Below are 17933 nucleotides of genomic sequence, written 5' to 3'. Positions count from 1 at the left end.
GGCATAGATTTTGGACTTTTAACATTTTAGAGCTTTGGCTACTGATAAAGACTTCCCCCACAGTCATCCACACTACACTAGAGTAAAAAAGTAACAGACAAACAATAAAATTACACTATAGAAAAGTATTTATTTTCAGTATAATTTTTTTTACTATGGGTTCAATCTCCATCTCAATCAGTCTCATATTGATGGCAGACTTCCTCCATCCTATTGTCTCTTTATCGCCATATTGATGCACCAGAGTTGCTTTGAAGATGGAAACTGTGAGTTGCAGATCTGCTCATCAAACCAACCCTTTCAAAGGGAGGTTGTGAGTTTGTTGCACATGGTGACAATAATTTTGTTCATGCCAATCGATCCAAGCACTGTCTTCAAGAGAGACGGGGTGGCACTGAAAGGACACACAACTGTGAGTCAGGAGTTTGTGTCACATCTTTGTGATTTTTATAATTTTTTTTTATTTTTTTTATTTTCTCTCATTGTTACTTTTACTCGATGGTTTGTAAGACTTGGATTTGTGCAACAGAAGGTCATGGTTTGGGTTCAAATATGCCCCAACACCACTAACCCTGCATACTGTTAAAAAAAATGCTTAAATGTACCCAGTGGTTTAGTGACAGATGGCGCTTTCATATGTGAAGATATGAGTGAAACAAGTCTTACCACAATCATGATTCGATGTGTCAATGCAGCAGCGTCAAAGGATGCCAGAAGCTTTAAAAATCTCTGGTATTTGTCACCCTGAATATGAGAAAAAAGGCTTCCATCGCCCAGCTCGATTATTCCCAGAAAAATGCACATATAAAATGCACCAAAAGCAATAAGGACCCTGACGCATTCACTTCATTTTTTTATTAACTTCCAACCCAGAGTCTGGATGATGTCACAGAAGCAGGAACCTTAAACTTGCGCTCACACCGACCCCTCTGTGACCGGTATTCATACAAAGCAACTGGAGCAAAGAGCACTGATCTTTTAAAGCCTTGATTTCTGTATTGAGATCATTTTGAGGGTTTTTTATTCCACTTGTAATGCGTGAACATACATGCACATACAAAAGCAACCCGTCAATCACATAGTGATGATATCGTGAAGTGCGCTTAATGATGAAACCCAAGGAGATTGTGTTAGACTTCAGACGGTCCAAGAGAACAGACGAGGTCCTCTGTACGTCAATGAAGAGGCAGGACGGCAAACCAGCGGCTGGACTTCCAACAAAGTCTGCTGGAAAACTGTCCCAGTATGGGAGCAGCAACAGGAAGGACCAGAACGCGCTGCAGAGGGTCATCAAGGTGGCACAAAAAGTCATCAGGACCAAACTGCCATCAGGCGAGGATAAATATGAGGCACGCTACTACAGCGGGGCCTCCATGATCATCCAGGAAACATCGCAACCTGCACACAGCATCACGGCTCATTACACTCAATAAATGCTGCTGCTACACACAACTGATGTCTGATAATGTCACATCGTTAAACTGCACATACGATCGTGAACTGCACTTCTAAACTGTGTTTTATAATTTTCTTATCTTTGCACTTATTTATTTTTATGTGCATACTCAAATGATTTGCATTTTGCACAAATCTTTAAATTTTGCACGTCAGTGGGTCCCAGAGTGATTCTGTTGTTTTGCTGCCTTCATTGCAATGACAGTAAACTGAATCTGACTCTTACTTTGCTCTTCATGAGACCATAATTTAACATTTCAAGACAAGGAGTGTGTTTAATCACGTCTTTAACTAAACGAGAAGTAGAGTCTTTTTCTGATCTTCGTGCCAACAATTAGGAATTCTTTTACCTGTCAGGGGATTCGCCCCCTGCTGGCTGTTAGAAAGAATGCACTTCACTGTGTGTACAAACATTATTCAACCATGAGATGTGGTGCGTTACGGGTAACGTGACTCCAGCTACCTCTAACAGTTGAAGAAGAGCCGCTCTGATTCTGCAGAGACTTCTTACTCCCCGAGGTTAACTTCAGGCTACATTTCCAACGATTTCTCTTTAATGTGGCCCCTGCAGACTATTTTAGGCTGAACTAATGACTGATATGCACACGCAGAAGATAAGTGGAGCCTCCTGAGAATGCCATCCCAAATGTTGTTATGAAAGTAGATGGACTGTATCGTGCCCCAGCACTGCCTTGATTTGGGTTAAAGGGGCACATTTCAGGCCTGATGTTATTAAGCCAACACCGATCCCTTGGTAATGAAATGAAGGCAAGCGCCAGCTCATGGGTGAAGATAAAATTGGTGTCTTGGGAAAGTTTCTTCTTCAGCGCAGCTCCAGGCACATCAGTAGCTGGTGGTTAGCCAGAATAAGAGATTTTAGATTATAATATACAGACATAAATGTGAAATACAGATGGGAGCTCCACAGTTTAGAAACTGATAGGTAAAAAGCAAAATTTGATATTGAATTCTGGATCGTACTCGCTGCCAGCGGAGAGAGGCTCAGCACTGGAGTAAAGTGCTACCTGCACTTTGTCCTTGTTAGAAAGTCTGCAGCGATTTGAAGCATCTGCAGGTGAGCTGCAGCTTTCTGGCTCTGGCCGATGTTCAGGGATGAGTTACAATCTTCTAGTCCTGAGGTCACAAAAGTGTGGATGAAATTGTCAGCACTTTGGAAATATATAATATGCCTCATTTTCAGCCGATTGCACAATTTTATTAATGTGAACGGAGGAATTCAGAGGAGTGGTGCGGGTGTGACACGTGCTGTAAATCGTTGGTCTACTTTTTATTCTCGATTTAAACGCATTTAAAGTTTTCAGATAAAAGTTGAGACAGAAACTTAGAGATGACTTCGCTTCACCTCCGAACAACGCTGAGATTTGGGTAAAAAGTGAAAAGAAGGCTAGAAAAAGTCCCTTTACATTTGAACTGGGCTGCAAAGCACACACTTCCTCCTGAAGACAAAGACAGAGCACGCGAGGACAACAGGCAGCACCTCGTCACAGCGTACGACCTCAGGCCTTTAATTTGCCCCCCTGTGGGTATCAGACACCACAGAAGAAGAAGGAGGCAAAATGTTAATGATCTGCTGAAAAACGACTGATTAATGACACGATTAAAGTGCAAAACAAAAGAATATACATTTTTTTGATAATCTAAATGTCTACACAAAAGATCCAGATCAGACAGTGTTTGAAAAGATGATCGATCAGTGTATCAGCTCTCAGACTTGCTGATTAATCAGTTAATCATGTCAGCACGTCTTTTTTATTTTCAAAGTCCATGTTGAACATGCTTTGCCTCAGTTTGGAGAGTTAACTTCCCATAAAAAGCCAAGTAGAGCTGCTCTGTAATTAATTTCCCTCCTCTTCTACACTTCAATGAGCTTTTCTTCCTTCTCCTTTTCTCACCTCGCCGCCTCGCCCTTGGTCGAGGTCGGTCCTGGCCGGGCTCGTGTGCGCAGGGTACAAATTGATAGCAGGCTCTGGATGTCATATCTAATTAGTCTCCAGGTGCTGTGTTTCTCATCTCACCCATCCCGCCCCGCCATCATCTCTCTAAGACTTCGGTCCGCTAATGCCAGCCTCAGCCTCCAATTTTGTTCTCACCCAAATGACTTGTCGGCGAGGATGTTTAATCATGCCCCGCATACGCCGACGAGTGTGAGAATTAACCCAACAGTCACCTCTGTGATTATGATATTTAGATAACAGAGAGGCATGGAATAAAAAAAATTTTAAAAGAAGAAGAAAGGGTAAAGGTCACGCCCATTTACACCATTTTTATATTTTGCTGGTCTATTGAACAAATGAGGTAAAGTCAGCCAAAGATGCCGACCGAGAGTTTTGGCTGCTAAATGATGACGCAAACAAGAAGATCCAGGCCTTCAAATATTTCTCATGTTAACTTCACTGTCTGCAAAAATCTCTCAAAGCTGTAAAAAACTAGTCAGTTGGATAGTTTCTGACCCCCTGCTCGGCACAGACACACCCCTGTGGAGGCGACCCGGCCTGTAGTTATCGATCTGATACCAAGTGCGCACAGCGCCATTACTGCTGATACCAGTACCGATCAATCATCATCATCACCACCACTGTGATTTCTACTTTCCACAATAATTAGTTAACACAACAGAACACACCTTTCAGATTTTCATGTCTTTTGAAATAGTTTATTTCTGGAGACCTGGACTGTAAATGCATCTGTCTGCTGTTTAAATGTGCTGTAGGCTGTAAATTAAAGAGACCTGACAGCTAACACAAAGCAGCTGAGGTATCAGAAGTCACCGATCTGCATAGTAAACTTAGAGGATAGAAACATATATCGATCCTATCACGCTAGTATCAGCATTGGCAACAATAGTACCAATATTTGGATTGCTCCGCCCACTCTGATGACAACTTTCCATCTTTGGCCACTTTTAATAAAACTGTGATGATTTCTTGTAAACCTAGTTATTTACCCTAAGTTTATGTAATTAATTAAAAGTGAGTATTAGTCTAGTTGTATTATTTTTGTTTCTAGTTTAGTTATTGATGACTTTCGGTTCATTAGTTCTCTTCGTTGTTTCTCTGTGTTTGTGTCGTTTTTGTCTTAGTCTGTATCTCTGAGTTAGTTCCACTTTTATTTTGATAGTTTCTTGTTTCCTGTGCTATAGTTTTACTTCCCTCGTCTCGTCCTCTGTGAGACTGCTTGACCATTCACACTACAATGAACATATCAGGAGTAACTCAGGGTTCGTTATTATGTCCGATGATACTTTGACACAGGGATCGAAGCACCAACCTTCCAATTAGTAAACGACCTGTTCTGCTTCCTCAGCCAACGTCCCGCTGATCCGATGAACTTCACCATGTGGAGAAATCTAAAGCTCTCAGTTATCAGCTATCGATGCAGTGACTCAGCTTTCCACATCAGACGCTCCCCAGCTCCAAATGAAAGAGTACGCTGGACCATAAATCGCATTTACAGGCTGAATCGTAGCTTTATGCCACTGCATCGCCCACCTCTGAAATCACAATCAAACTGACAGCTTGCAAACTTGAAGTACGATGATGAAATGTGAGGTATTAACTCTCATTTCAGGAAAAGAATTTTGTTTCCTGTATCAGAGGGTTTAAAAAACAGCGTCGTTGCCTTATTTGTGTTGATCAATGAGTGAACCGGGAGGCTTGAACTCCCTCACCTGCTGGATAGTGCGCTAAAACCAGGGGAAGAAAGTGAAATATGGCTTTTAATATCCCATCCAAACAGTTTGCCACACTGCAACGATCCACAAGTTCATGATAAACAGCGCTGCCCTTGCTGTCTGAGGAGCCGGAGCCTGTTTGCATGAAAGCTCTCCAAGGTCCAAAGGATTTGTCTGGTTTTATTGCTGGTATTTACGGACACATGACACAATATTTGTCCCCCTGTCTCCTGCCTCTGAAAGTGTCCTGAGATTTACACTTGTCCTTCTCCTCTGGCTACCTTGTTTCTCTCACGGGCGACCCATCTCCCCCCTCTGAGGGACGCAGGGAACAGCGTGGTTAAATCTCCGTTAATGCGTCTTGACATGTATGAGACTCTTTTTCCTTTCATGGCCGTGAGAACGTTGGAGCTCTGCTGCAGGTTGGACGACTTCTGGATTGAACCTGAGCTTTTTTAACTCCCCCAGTTCATACTGACTCCTAATTGGTGTTGGACGCTGTCTTTGCTCACCAATTAAAAAGGGCGAGAGTAGCACCAGAAGGTGGGCAGATTAGCGGGGAAGTGTGAGAATATTTTCCCAGCAGATCATTATCTGCATCTTCTGTGGCCGGCTGGATGAGTGCAGAGCATAAAAACAAAAATCCCAAATGTGAAATCTTAAATAGAATGGAATTCCTTTATCCGGTCTTTAAGTCTGACGTCATTAGCTGTTTCTGGGTCCAAACTCTGCTTCAGGTCCCAAAGTCAAACGAACACTGCGGCATCACTGAGAGTTAAAAACTGTCTAAATTCTTTCATCTTTAATAAAATGATCAGCGTTGCTGCTTTACCAGGTGTAACAATTAAGTTTAACATCCAGGCATCCATGAAAACAGGATTTATTATATTTAACAGAGTTAGAAGTTAGCAGGAAGTTAGCTCGCTAGCTTCCACCTAAGCATGATATAGCATGTTCTGACTGAGAGATTTCTGAAAAATTAAAACGTACAGCTCTGCTATCACTTCCAACATAAATGAGGACAGAAAACTAAACAGCAGTGACGTTTGTAGGGTTACTGAAGTTGGGCTAGCTGCTATATAATGATGTGCTACGTGGTGGCTAGCTACTCTGCTATGGTTAGCATAATATAAACAGTGAAGCTGGAGGATGAATGCTAACTTTTTTCGACTCGAGTGAAGACAATAACTGATAACGTGATATTAAAATTTTGCTCCACACGGAGAAATGTTGTTGTTTTTAGTAAAGCTACTAAATAATATGAATGACTCAAAGTGTTACCGTGAATCACCGATGTCTCTGTCACAGCCATTTACTCTCGTTTTTCTTTGTTGTAATGCACATTTAGACACTAGGGGGCAGTGGCCTTTTAAAGTCTACACTTTTAAAAAAATCCACACAGTGCAGGTGAAGTAACAGAGGAACCACAGACTGTATTAAAAAAAAATAATTGGTGAAATCCTGTTTGATTTGAAGCCTTGATTTTAGTACTTTAGCTGTCACCATTTTTTAAAATAATAATTGTAATAAAAGGCAACAACAGCACAGAGGTGAAGCCTAGCAAACAGTTAGCAGCTGTGTTAGCACACACGTGCCATTCAACGTGAATGGATAAAAACAAATTCTGTTCTATGCAGTTATCATGAAGCGGTAAATGAGCCATAGTGCTCGTTGTAGCAGCCTCTAAACACCGGACTCTTGGGGAATTGATTCTCCATTGGAGCCAAAAGCACAGGTTGTAACGAACATATAATAACAATAATAACAATAACACCTGAAAGTGTATTCCACATCTGATGCTCGCCCACCACGAGCTCTAAATCCACTGTATTGTTCTGCTAATAGCCGGAGGAGGACGGTCATTAGGGCTGCTTGGAATGGCTCATCGCTCCGCTAACTGACCAAAGTCATTTAGAAAAAGAACAAAAGACAAACAGTTTATTTCCTTTCAGTTTTAACCAAGTGAAGGAAAACGTGTGAAACACACGGTGCCTCTCATCCGACCGTGACAGCTCCTGGTGGCTGATCTGCAGGAATGTGACAGATGTGAGCCTCTAATTTACTGGGAGAGCAATCACTGTGGGACAACCATCCACTGGTGCTAAGTGGGATTCATTAAGGCTGTGATTGGTATCATCAGCTGCTTCAACCAGGTAGCTTCATGCTGTAATGATCAATGCTAATGTATGACTGGACCCCGGTCTGTGCAGTAATTATGGGATATTTGCCCAGCACGTTATGGATGAGCACATTAAAGCTCGTCTTGTTTGTGTTCCTCATCCGTTCCCTCGCAGGCGTGCGAGCATCACACATGCAGGAGACTCGGACCATGCTGCCTCAGCTCCGCCCAGAGGACCGGGCTGTCGAGAGGCGTCTCCACTTGGCTCAAACCAGTCGTGCAAATTGAACACGGTGATGAATTGAGAGCTGTTCAGTTGTCTTGAGGATAATGTGCAAATTGCTCTTTTATTTTTAAACAATATTGGTGTGGCTAAAAGCAAAGATGGATACAAGGAAGCCAGCAGCTTTCTTCACCCTCACCTCCCAACTCTGTCACCTCCCAGTCTGAACACCGAGCAGCAGAAGTGTCCTTAACCAAATCTGGGCTTTCCAGGTTTGTGTTATAATAAAGCTACTTAACTTCAGTAAGGATGATCTCCATTCCTTTTGTTCACCTTCTCCAGTCTGATGAGCACTTAGCACCTGCTCTGTAAATGCTTTGTGCACTGCACAAAACAATCAGTTGATACCTAAAAGTGACGATAAAGATTATTGTTTATAAATTACTACATAAACACGTGTTAAAAAACAGTATATATATGTAAGAATAGGACTGATACAGAAAAGTTTTCTGTAATGAAGTGTAATCCAGTGCTTTGAGAAGTTCTGACAAACTGAATCTATTGTTTCCTCGTGTTTGGAGACGGTTTCCGTCCCCGGGCCCTCGGGAGCAGCTCGGTTTGTTAGCTGCTGGCTCTGGAAGCGCATCTGTTTGGTGCTTTAAGGCTGCACAGCAGCAGAAACAGAGGGAAGAAACTGCTGTGCACGAGTGTTCGTCATCCTGGACGGAGCGGGGAGCAGACAGACGGCAGCACTGCGCTGTTGAGCCTCCGCTGGGAGCTTTGGCGCTAATTGTGTAGGAGAAGAAGATTGTTTTGGCTGTAATGAAGGATCTGTTTGTTAACCCTGTGCCCTTGCAGTAGATTGGGAGTCTGTCCACTCACTGTGCGCGGGCCAGCTGACTGCTGTTTAGCACTATGAGAGTTTACAGCTCTGATTATGGAGAGAGCAACCTTGAATAAATGTAAATGCGGCCCGTGTGATCCACATTAGTAGGCTTATGTGTTTTCTAATGTTGTAGTAGAAGCAGTTATCACTGTTAGTGTTTTTTCATCATTGCCTCTTGGATTGGAAATGAGGCTGAAGAGCATCTGTGATGATCCCAGCGTCAGGGTTTCCGCTTCCACAAATCCTTCGTCCATGCAGTCGGACCTGCAGGTAAATAATAATTCTTCCTCCAGATTCTCCATCATGGAATCAATTGTGGAAGCAGCGTCCAAGCTTCAGTGTGGAGCTTTGACACAAACAAACGTTTGAGAGTTTGAGATATGTTTTCATGTTTACATTTGAATTCAATTTTAGATAAGAGGACGAAGCAGCGAAGGCTGTAAGTGCCTTAAAGTGGGACTGAGAGGTCGCAATCACACAGGTCTACAGACGGGTTTGCAAACATCTGGCAACTATTGGTTGTAAAATAAAACAAAGTGTATTCCCACACCGGCTGCGAGGATGCTTGGTGTCGCTTGATGAAACTGGTCACAGGTACACAGAGCTGCACCAAAAACCTCTGTGCTGTGATTTTGACCGTAGCTGTGAAATGTGTGGAGACAGAGACCTTTCCCCTTCAAAGTAAAAGCTGTGCCTTCTGAAATGTGCTAGTTGCAGCGGTAAGGCACACTTTTACTCTGAAGGCGAGCAGTCCTCGTTCATGTGTGTTCTGTGACACTGTGGGCGTGTCGTGGTTGTGGGTCTGTGACCCAGCTTTTTGAGTTTACGTTTGGGATTTATGATTCTTTAGTTTATTAAGAATAATTAGGTTTGAGTTTACTTATATGTTCCTTAGTCATGTCTGCGTTCGGTCTCCCTCCATGTCCCTTAGTTGTTCCCTTGTTCGCCTGCTTGTGTTTCATCCTCGTCTACTGAGTCTGTTGCCTTTCTGTTTCCTTCCCTGGCCCCTGCGCCAACCCTGTGTCTCTTGATTCCTAGTGTTTTGTTTGTTACCCAGTTTAGTTTACCGTTATCTTCGTTTTTAGTTGCCTTGTTTCGTAGACACATTTTTGCCTTGTGCCGGGGGGTTGCTGACCGGTCTCTGAGCGCAAGTGCCTGAGGCCTTATCTCGTGGCAGCCATTGTGGCCAAACAGTTAAGGCACATAAAATCATCACAAAACATCATAATACATCAGACTAAAAGTGCATTCAGTTATGTTTGGACATGTAGTCTCTTCTTGTTAAATCAGAGACTTTCCTTTTGCTGTCCACGATCATGGATCAACCAATGATGTCTGATGTCTTACACTTTTGGGATGCTGCCGCTATTGAAATAAAAGGGACCTGAAATGAACCTGCTGCATGTGCTTGAGTGTGTTGCTGTCCATTAACAGCAGCAGATTCTGAACTCATACTTCCAAATCTATGTTGAGCTAAAACAGCCAAAGATGTGTCCAAACTGAGATTTGGGATACTGTTTTCTTTTAGCTATAGCAGCGCATGAAGCTTCCTGATGTGGATGTTGCCATTTCCTTCTTCCTGAAGGTCAGATCATAATTTTAATGAATGAATTGTGCTTTTACGGAAAGTTGTAGATAGTCTTATTTTATTTTTGCATGTGAATGCATGGCTCATTATAGCCTTCCATTAATTTTATTATATGTGTAAATTCCAGTTTGCATGCACAACAAATCTAGCATTCAGCACTAGTTTGCAGCGTATGTTTTAAGGCTCGGGTTAGCTGTGTGTTACTGTGCCATAGTTTCCCTTTTGGACAGACAGTGAATAATTAGAAACCCATTTTCTGCTCTTATTGTAAATGCAAAAAAAGGGGGGAAAGTGACTCTATCAGCGTCTGGTAGCGCCTCTCTGACTGTTCATCTCCACGCACGACATGAAATAAAAAGCGAGAGAGTCCCGGAGCTCTGAGGAAACAGAATGAGTGTGTAAATCTGAGCAAACCAGCTAAACGAGCACACGGGAAAATGTGGTAGGAAGCTTCAGGGAAGTTCACCGTGACAAGAATAAAACTAATATGAGTCTTTGGGGCTGAGAGAGACAGACTCATTCCCAGCTGATAAAACGGCCATTCCTGCTCGCTGCTCTCAGCTGTCCTTTTTATTGCATCACATAAAGCGGCACAAAAAAGTGTTTCCGGGAGAGCAGAGGAGCGGGCGTCTCATTTTTATTGGCCATTACTTTATTTTTTTCCACTCATCCAAAATTACTCTTTACCTCCTCTGCTTGCTTGCCGTCTCCCTCCTTCCTCTCCTCCTCTTCCTCATCCTCCTACACCGCATCCCCTTTGCTCAGCGTCTTTGTCATTCCAGGAATTACACTGGATCAATATGATGTTATTTGTCTGCCCGTGTTTTCTAAGGAGTGAAATGTAGCCGCCCTCCTACGCAGCCGTCAAAACCCAACGCTCTCCTCTCACTGGATGTCATAATTTATGACACGCTGGCATCATTTTTAGTCACAGCAGGCCGTCTGCGTGTGGAAAAGAATAACGTCACATGATTTATGACTTGCTGCACAAATGATTCCTGTGTTACTTTCATGTAAGTGCATGAAATCTTTCACATTATTAGTTCTTAATTGCAATAAAATATTATTGTTCAACTTTCTGAAGCACAGTTAACGTCAGATTGAACAGAGCTGCCCAAAATCTGTTAATATAAGGGACAGAAGTAGCTACTCTGACATCACATTAGTTATTAGTTTGTGGATCTGCATGATTTTCAGTCTTATTAAGCTTTAGCTTCTTCCACCACAGAGACAGTGGAGGGCCAGCTTGGTGCACTGCTAATTATTAACATACCGTAATGGCTTAAACCACATCTGGACTCAACTGCAACCACCAGAATAAAAGTTTAACACATTTACTGCAGTTCTGACTGAATTAGCAGTCAAAAAGGCAAAAATGCAGAGTTTTATTTTCATTTTTCTCCACAGGTTTTAGACATGAGGGAGGCATCTGCACACGAGAAGAACAGGATCCACAAGCAAATACACAAACACAAGGAAAACATCTATTGCACCATCAGTGCACGGCGGGGAAACTTTAAGTAGCAGGTGAGCGATTGTTTCCAGGAGTGTCGGGAGGAGGAGCACAGGTACACTGGAGGAAGCGCCGCCTCTGAACACACAAGCCGGCCCGGTGAAAAGAAAAGAAGTCAGCACAGAAGACAAGTCTGCACAGGTCACATGATGCATGTAAATAAAACACTAGAATTCAAGCAGCAGCACGGTGACACTACTCAGATTACTGCTCACTTGCAGAAATCATCAGCTTACATCTCGAAACCTTAAAAAATTATGTGAGTTACACAAAAACAGGCTGCGAACATGTGCGAGTCTGCCAGGATTGAACCTCTGAAGTCATTAGAGGAACTACAGTTTTGGTTTCAGCAAAAGTCTTTTGGTGGTGAGAGCAGGTGTACTCATGTTCTATCAGACACACATTCACAGGTGAAAGATTGTACAGCGAACTTTCTTTAAATACACTTGAGGTGACTTCAGCCGTTATCTGCTCAGTATTGTTGTAATGCGTTACACTGTAAGCTACTTTCTGCTGTTAGTCACAATGTGTGCCTCTAATCAGGGGAGCTTTCGCTCAACTAAAAAGAATTTCTTCCATGTGCTGGTATCACACTTACAGATAAGAGTTTGGAGACGAGCCCGCGAGTCTTTGCAATAAGAGGAGCCGGTCAAGGTTGTTTGGGGCACCTTTGGAGGTTTTCTGCATGTGCTTAACTGGACAGAAACTCCGGGGCAGACCTACAATATGCTGGAGAGATTATACATCTCATTCGGCTCGGTAACTGTTCGGGATTCCCTGAAGAGGGACTACCTTACTTACCCTTCTGCCACGAGCACCGGCTCCAGATAAGCAACAGAAAATAGATGGAGCAGAGCGGTGCAGAATACAGCGAAGTGGGACACAAGCACAAAACACATCTTTCACCAGCAGATAAGCAAAAGGCTTCCCAGAGTCAGCGATATAATGTGGTCCCTAAGGACAAAACACATACTGTACAAGGGAAAAGCACAAGCATACATGGGAAAAAGCTCCAAATGTATAAAATGCAACAAGTAAAAATGCAAACAGAGCAAAACACATGCAAAGAGAATGACGCTTCCAAGGTGGGAGTGATGGTTGGTGTGGGGAAAAGGGCTCAGAGCTGTTGGGTCACCTAAGATTTTAACATAAACTTCACATATCAAACGGAGCAGGCAGAGACCAAACACAGTGTTTCATATCAAAGGAACATGTTGGGTACTTTAACGGCACTTCATCAGTGTGACCCCGCACAGTGAGACCTTCAGCTCTCAGCTGTTCCTGTTCCCAGAATAAAGCTGATCGTGCTGATCGTGCACGACTCCTCCACAACCTTCACTTTGCATATCCTGAATCTAACTAATTGTCTTCTTGGCTCTATTTATGACTGTTATTCATGCTTTTATTTTGAAGTATCCCACATTTATGTAATCATTAGATGGAGATCCACTTTATTTTTTGTTTTTAATTCCACCTTGTTGAAATCTACACGAGCGTTTTCTGTTAATCGTGTTAACCCTATTTTTAAATGTCGTTTTTTTTACAAACAAAATCATTATTAATGATCCCAAATCTGCAGTGTACATGCGCTCAGGTGCAGCATGTCCTGCACCAAATCAAGCGCTTGTGGTGAACCTCGTATATTCGGTCTTGCAGATGATCGTCTCTTGTCTCTGACCTTATGAAGTAATCATTACTGTCCTTTTAAATCTCCTTAACCTCAGACCTCACCGTTCTGACTGCATGCATGCAAACAGAGTTATTCAATTGAGTTTCTCCTCTAATATAAATAACTATTACATTTCAGTCCCTGCATGCCACTGTAACGACTCTGCACTGTGATGCACACACAATCCATAATAATGTAAACCAAAGACGTATGAATATGTATTCATCATCGTGATTACACTCGTGGCATGTAGCCTTTGAAATAGATGTAACTTATTAAGTCAGTGCACTTAATCAGAGTTTTCTCTCTACACAAATTCACAACTACACAGAATTTATTTTCTTATTTTAATCAACACAAGGTCAATGTTAATGTTTCCCCCCAAAACCGCAGGGAGCGCCTCCATCATCCCTCTGTGTTTAAAATTAGAATTACATATTAGTCATTTGGTTTGTTTGGGAGGAGTTTATAACCCCTGATTAGAGTAAGGCTCTCTGGTTTGAATTTGTTTGGCTAAATATTGAGGAAGTTGGTTGCATGTCAGAGGCATTTTCTCCTTTAGGAGCGCCTCTTTTGCTATTTTTACCCTCAAGTTAACCAGATGACCCCAGCACTGCTCAGGAGGGTGACTGACGCCATGGAGTCGATAAGATCGATGACCTGAAATGTTATAAAAAGAGTCAAAGGTCAGTTCTCTTTCCTGTTAAACACGACTGGGGTAATTAGATATTGGAAGCAGACCTTCTCCTCATTGGTCCATGAAGATGTAATTTAGTGAAGGCTGGATGAACAAGACGCCAATTTCCTGTGGAACTTTCTGTCTTCATTGACCAACAAGCTTCATCTTCTCCAGTGATTGCTTTTCAGCAGAAAAAGATCTGCTTTGTGGGCAGTGAACTGATGAGGTAACAAGTCATGGCAGGAATCATTAGACTGGTGCCGGACACTGTACCAGAGGACAAACATGAGACACCATTCAGCCATTCTTTACCAAAAGAAGAACTTCAAATGTTTCAAGTTAAACCAATAATTTACTTTAAATTGTGAACCTGAATGATATCACCTGTTGTGGATTTAACACAGGCGTGGCCTTGCTGTGTTTCCTGCTCTCTGCCTGCTGACACACCTGCACACCGTCTTAGCCCTAACTTATCCGCTCGGTCTTCTTCGTTCTTCTTGTGTGGTAGTGATGCTCAGCATCTCGCTTTAGATCCGGTTATTCTGTCTTGTTGACTTCGACTGGCCTTGTTATTCTTCCCTTCCGTCACAGAGTCCTCCCTGTGGTCATCTTCAGTGGCTTTTCGAATTCCACTCTGCCTTGTCACTGCTGAATGTTTACCTTTGCGATATCTACCTGGATCCCCCTGTTGCACATTCCCTGCCCTTTGTAAATAAACCTTTTTACCCGTTGTTACGTTCTGTGGGCGCTGGTGCTGTAAAATATACACTATATTCATTCTGCTGTCTACTTATTGTCTAGCTGAACATGAGTTAATACACTGTAACAGCCCGAGGACCTTTTCATCTTTGCTCTGTGAACAAAGAAACTGCATGTTTACATGTTTCCTGATGATTCAGCAGCTATGAAATGAACTGGCCCTCTACTGACCAATCAGTTCTCTGGAACAGTAGCCTCACCCTCCCTGGACGATTCCTTGAGCCTTTGTGTGCAGACAGTAGAAGGGTCTAAAGTTTGTCACTAGCATCTGAAGTGTTTGTTTCCCTGCTGAGCATCAGTAAGAAATGCAGATTCTTATTCTGCAAACAATTTTACAACAGTTTATTGTTCTCTAAGTATTAGTATATGAGCTTAAAGCAGGACAACTAGTTGTACTAAGGTTACGTTCTTTCCTGGCGTCATGTATGTTTATTAATATAGTAACTCTTTTCCAGTCTTTCTGGCCGAAGCAGTTAAGTGCTCACATAATATTACCGTACAGAGTTTTTTCTCTCTCTGCTTAATTTTCTGCAGCAGCTTCTCTAAGATTGTATTCTTTTTTCAGCCTCTTCATATTTTTCTCATGGTACAGTTTTATCTATCTAAGGTGCTGAAAACCAGCCCCTTTGCTTCCTGTACGCCTCACAGATATCCATAAATCTGATTGGTCAGAGGCTGCCAGGCCGTCCCTCTCATGTGAACCCAGTTTGCTAAGTTAACCACGGGAAACACTGGTTAACTTGGCGAACTGATAACCAGCTACTGTATGTCCTGATGTAGACATGATGTCTGCTCTTATTTGTGCTGCGGTCTTTCTTCTGCTCTTCCATCTCTGTAGATGGATTTGTGGCGAGGTGACAGGACACTTAGGCTACGTTCACACTGCAGGCGAAAGCGCATCAAATCCGACTTTTTTGACCCTATGCGACCCATATCCGATCATGGTATGACAGTGTGAACGGCACAAATCCGATATTTTCAAATCCGATCTGGGTCACTTTCGTATGTGGTCCTGAATCCGATACATTTCCGATGTTTTAGAAAGCGACTGCTGTGTGAACGGTCATGTCGCATTAAATCAGTCTTTTACATCACTGACACAAGACAGACGCCAAGTACCAGCGTCGGAGAAGACATCGCGAACGCTTCCAGTGTAGATGTCAGTGAAACTGTTGGGAAGACAACGTTGGAGAAACGTGAACATTTTATTTGTACTGTATAATCTGCAGATTCTGACAGAACCATCCTTTGAAGCACCGCTCCTCTAAAACAGCGATAAGGATCATTATTAGGCCATATGTAAATAACAAAATAACTTTACAACTTAAAGCAAAATTGGGAAACGTAAAGTCTTTATATTAAGGGCCATCAGTCAAACAACACTGTTTGGTCTGGGTCTAAACAGAGCGCGTTGTGTGTGACATCTTCTTTTGTGCATGCGGGCCGCTTTGAGCGTTCACACTAGAGCGCGTTTGCTGTCGCATTTTATTTGTAGTGTGAACAAGCAGACAAAAAAATCGGATTTGATCAAAAAATCAGAATTGAGCATTAAGACCTGCAGTGTGAACGTAGCCTAACTGCACCTCTAATGGCCACTTTAAACTGACTTCCAAAGTGAGTGAAGTTTATAGCAGAAATAAACATTTTTACAACCTGGTACAAAAACTTAAAAACCATACAGGGTGGATATTTTCCCAACTCACATATTTAACTTGCTAAGTGTCTTCAAGTGGTCTCCAAAGTGTCCGTACTCGACCTCCGGACCACGTTTACGGTACTGAGGCCATTTGAAACACTTTTTAGTGTTACTATATGACAGATCAGTCATCCAGTGTGTAGTTAATTGTTAAAAAAAACATATCTATGAGTCTGCGTAGGTGTTTGTGCTTCTGCACAACAGTCTGTGGTTGTAGCTTAGCTTGCTAACTACACTTGCTAGCATTAGCTGATACCTGATCACATGACCCTCTGCTCCAAAACCCAAACAGGAAGCTTCAGCATTGTTCTACCCCAGAGGCACCTTGTCTCCGTCCTTTTCAGATAATACCGATCCCACTTTGCAGTCTGACTTTTGTGAGCGGGAAGTTGCATTCAGGGACTTCCATCCAGCTTTTAATCAAAGCAGCAGCTGTGGTTAGTTTGTGGAGGAGGGAGGGCAGGTCTGGGCTTCCCCTGGGTAATCAATTTGCAAAGGCAGATGCTCAGCGGGGCACAAACTTCTGTGGCTTACAACAGCTGTTCAAAGAAATACTTATCACGAAACAGTCTTTCTTTTTCTGGTATCATTTATCATTTATTCACAGTGAAAGTCACAAACACCAGCAAAGGTCAGGATGGCATATTAATGACAGATTAGCCCAGTGCATCGCTGCATAATTCAACACATATTTGTAGCGTTGCTCTTTTATAATTTGCAGCTATTAGCCTGCACCTTGCGCCTTCATCTGGTTCTCTTGCAGATGAGTTTAGGCGCCAGAAGTCCATTTCTCATGCCGCACCTCCAGTTATTGGACAGGTGGAGACAGATGGCGCGATGCTGGCGGCCAGTCAGAAAAAGTTTCCTGAATCTTGGACACTGATGAATGAAGCAAACAAAGCATCTGCAAGCGAACAGAAGAATCCGCGGCTTCATCAAAGAGTCAAAGAGGGAGCGCCAAGGAACAAGAAGTCAAGTCATTAGAGTAAATGACCAGATTTAATGTGCTGAAACATTCATCAGCACACAGAGGGCCATCTGTCCGTACCTGTGTGACACTCCAGCGCCTCGCATCCCTCCAGCTCCCCAACTGATAAAGTAAAAAAAAAAAAAAAAAAAAAGCAATTATGGAATGGGTTGGAATTTAAATAAGGCATTAAATCTCAGGATGACCTCATGAATTTTGTTGTACTTTGTATTATTTAAGAAAAGGATTAATCTACCTCGTTGTTATTTAAATATCTTAATAAATAGCTGTTGTTTAATGATAATGGCAAACCCTTTTACTTTATTCTGTTTCTATTCTTAAGATTTCATCAAACTGTTGATTAAATGTTCTTCTGTATAAATTTAGACCATTAAAAATATTTCAACACCATCTGTCTCATTGAAGTGGGTCCATTTCCACCTTTTTCATGATTCATAGCTCTAAATTATCCTTATTTATCTCACTGTGTGTGAAACGAGCCATTTAAGGCCTCCCATTAAACATACTTGCATCAGATTGGCTACCCCTCACAGAAGGCTTGAACAGGAGGTGGGTGGGGCTGAGTACTTAGGATGACCATATTAAGGATATCCCCTCTCTGCGACATACTGAAGAGCCGATAGTAAAAAAAAAACTGTATGAGAGTGATGCAGAAGACACCTGACAC

The 17933-nt window shown here is 42.4% G+C and overlaps 2 long non-coding RNA genes across 5 annotated transcripts; both read right to left on the bottom strand.

Moving 5' to 3' along the window:
- Positions 1-748: 748 nt before the first annotated feature.
- LOC102082730 (uncharacterized) lies at positions 749-4152 on the bottom strand. Its single transcript, XR_003219717.1, has 4 exons — positions 3369-4152; positions 2880-2993; positions 2437-2589; positions 749-2305 (listed from the first exon to the last, which is right to left on the bottom strand). It is a non-coding gene; the product is annotated as an uncharacterized LOC102082730 (long non-coding RNA).
- Positions 4153-11372: 7220 nt separating this feature from the next.
- LOC102082675 (uncharacterized) lies at positions 11373-17355 on the bottom strand. Of its 4 annotated transcripts, none has more exons than XR_003219714.1 (5): positions 17327-17355; positions 16286-17182; positions 14208-14870; positions 13886-14090; positions 11373-13804 (listed from the first exon to the last, which is right to left on the bottom strand). It is a non-coding gene; the product is annotated as an uncharacterized LOC102082675 (long non-coding RNA). The 4 variants fall into 4 exon arrangements; XR_003219715.1 differs by lacking the exon at positions 17327-17355 and having other exon boundaries at positions 11373-11553; positions 12074-13804; positions 16286-17067; XR_003219716.1 differs by lacking the exon at positions 17327-17355 and having other exon boundaries at positions 14208-14577; positions 16535-16784.
- Positions 17356-17933: the final 578 nt, after the last annotated feature.

This window comes from Oreochromis niloticus, linkage group LG4 (assembly GCF_001858045.2).
Source record: "Oreochromis niloticus isolate F11D_XX linkage group LG4, O_niloticus_UMD_NMBU, whole genome shotgun sequence".
Taxonomy (NCBI): Eukaryota; Metazoa; Chordata; class Actinopteri; order Cichliformes; family Cichlidae; genus Oreochromis; species Oreochromis niloticus.
This window is presented reverse-complemented; position numbering and strand designations above follow the sequence as displayed.